Below are 2,754 nucleotides of genomic sequence, written 5' to 3' on the forward strand. Positions count from 1 at the left end.
TCCCTAAGTCCCCCTATTCCTAATACTATCACACTGAGGGTTAGGATTTCAACATATGAATTGGTGGGGGCACAAACATTCAGTCCATAGCACCTGCTTAAAATGCTTTTGATGCTTTCCCATTGGGCTTAGGAAAAAATGCAAGCTTCTTGGTGGGGCTTATGAGGCCTATATCTCCAACCCTCTCTCTTCCCACCCACTGTCCCCCCACTCTGAGCTCCACTTTGCATCTCAAACCCACCATCTTTCGCCTGTGGGCTTTGAGTAAAACATCGCTTCTACAGAATGGTGCCTAAATGAATCTTTCTCCACCAACTCCCTCCCTTGCCTAGATGTTCAATTCTCAGGCTCTTAAGCATCCAGGTCCTTGGATCCATTATTTCCCGAGAGTATTCCCCATGCCAGAAGAGCTGGGCCAGGAGAAGCTCGCAGCCTCAGCCACAGGCCAAGTCAGAACCAGCCCATCTTCCATGATTTCCTTTCTTTTTAAACATTTTTATTTAAATTCAATTAATTAATATATAGTGAATTATTAGTTTCAGAGGTAGAATTTAGTGATTTATCAGTTGCATATAACACCCAGTGCTCATTACATCAAGTGCACTCCTTAATGCCTATCACCCAGTTACCCCACCCTTCACCCTCCTCCCCTCCAGCAACCCTCAATTTGTTTCCTAGAGTTAAGAGTCTCTTATGGTTTGTCCTTCCTTGACTTTCTAGAACAGTGGTGTCCAATAGAAATATAAGGTGAGCCACAAATGTGAGCCAGGGAAGTGATTTAAAATTTCCTAATAGCCACATTAGAAAGAGAAAAATGAAACAGGTGAAATTTATTTTATTAATATCTTTAACCTAATGTATCCAAAATATTTGCCATTCTTTTTTCCACACCAAGTCTTTGAAATCTGATGTGTATTTTGTGCTTACAGCACATCTGCGTGAGGACTAGGCTCATTTCAAATGCTCAGTAGCCACACAGGGCCACTGGCTGTGGTATTGGACGGTGCCGATATAAGACATTTCTACCATCACAGAAACTTCCATTGAACAGTCCTGGTCTAGGGTGTATTTGCTATATATCAAAGATGGAAGGAATATAATCTCAGATGTGCTTGAATTTCAGGTATCAGAGTGATCCCTGAAAAGGTGAGTGTAAACGGAGTTTTGCAGGATTAAATGATGCTCAAACACTGGGAGGGATGACTGTTTGAAGAGAACTGAAGCCAATTTTGGAGGGCCACCTGGGTGGCTCAGTCGGTTGAGTGTCTGACTCTTGGTTTAGGCTCAGGTCATGATCTTGGGGTCGTGGGATTGAGCCCCACAGCGGGCGGCTGCTCTGTGCTCAGCAGGGAGTCTGCTTGAGATTCTCTCCCTCTCCCTCTACCCCTCCCTCCACTCTCGTGCTCGCTCAGGCTCTCTCTCAAATAAATAAATAAATAAATAAATAAATCTTTAAAAAAAAACTTAATTGGGAAGGATGTAAAACGGCAGAAATGTTGCAAGAATGATCACAGTACAAATAACAACCATATACTGTTTATCCGCTTCACCCATTTTTAACATTTCACATGCTACCACATTTGCCCTATTGCTTATGCTCCCTTTCTCTGCATCTACACGCCCATATATAGTTTTTCCTGTACTGGGAAAGTAGGTTGCACACGTCATGACCCTTTATTCTAAAATGCATCAGTATTTCTTAAGAATATTGTCTCATATAACCACAGTATAGTTATCAACAATATTGTACCAATTTCAGTAAATTTATCAATATGATATTTTGATCTAATTGACCATTCATATTCCCATTTTGTCGATTACTCCAGTAGCCTTTCCTCCCTAGTCTAGGATCTAGTATAGCATCAGACACTGTATTTGGTTGACATGTCTCTTTTTTCTCCTTTGTGGGACATTTCCAGGCCAATTACAGTTGACCCTTGAATAACACAGGTTTGAAGAGCGTGGGTCCACTTACATGTGGATTTTTTCGATAAATACAGTACAGTACTTAAATGTGCTTTCCTTAGGATTTTCTTTTTTTCAGATTTTATTATTTTTTAAGTAATCTCTACACGCAATGTGGGGCTCAAACTCACGACCCCGAGATCAAGTGTTGCATGGTCTTCCAACTGAGCCAGCCAGGCGCCCTTCCTTATGATTTTCTTAATAACATTTCCTTTCTCTAGCTTACTTTATTGTAAGAATACTGTAAATAATACACATAGCATACTAAATATGTGCTCATTGACCGTTTATGTTATGGCAGGGCTCCTGGTCAACAGTAAGCTCTTAGTAGTTACATTTTGGAGGAAGTCAAAAGTCACGCATGGATTTTCAGCTGTGCATGAGGGGTCGGTGCCCCTCACGCCCACATTGTCCAAGGGTCGACTCTACTTTAAAGTGAAGAATTCTTTATGAAGTGGATCTCCCTTTCCTGCTGCCTCCATCTAATTTACCTTGTAAATTCGGCTTTTCAGTATATTGGATTTTCTTAAAGGCAGAGCACTGCTGTCTTAGGTGGATATGACGTAAGAGACTCCACCAAAGCCCTCAGCTGCCCTTTCCCATTTGGGGGAAGGCCTCACACTCCAGTTCTGAGAAGGGACCTCAGATTCCAGCCCTTTCGAGTCTGGGAGACCGTCCCCGGAGCAGCTCACCTGCCAGAGGCGTCCGGCTCCTGCGTCACGTCTTGCACCAGCCACTGAGACCACAGGGCTGGCCGATCGATCCTCTCCTCTTTCCTTGCCTTCTTGG

Source organism: Leptonychotes weddellii, chromosome X, assembly GCF_054177405.1.
Source record: "Leptonychotes weddellii isolate Sample4059 chromosome X, ASM5417740v2, whole genome shotgun sequence".
Taxonomy (NCBI): Eukaryota; Metazoa; Chordata; class Mammalia; order Carnivora; family Phocidae; genus Leptonychotes; species Leptonychotes weddellii.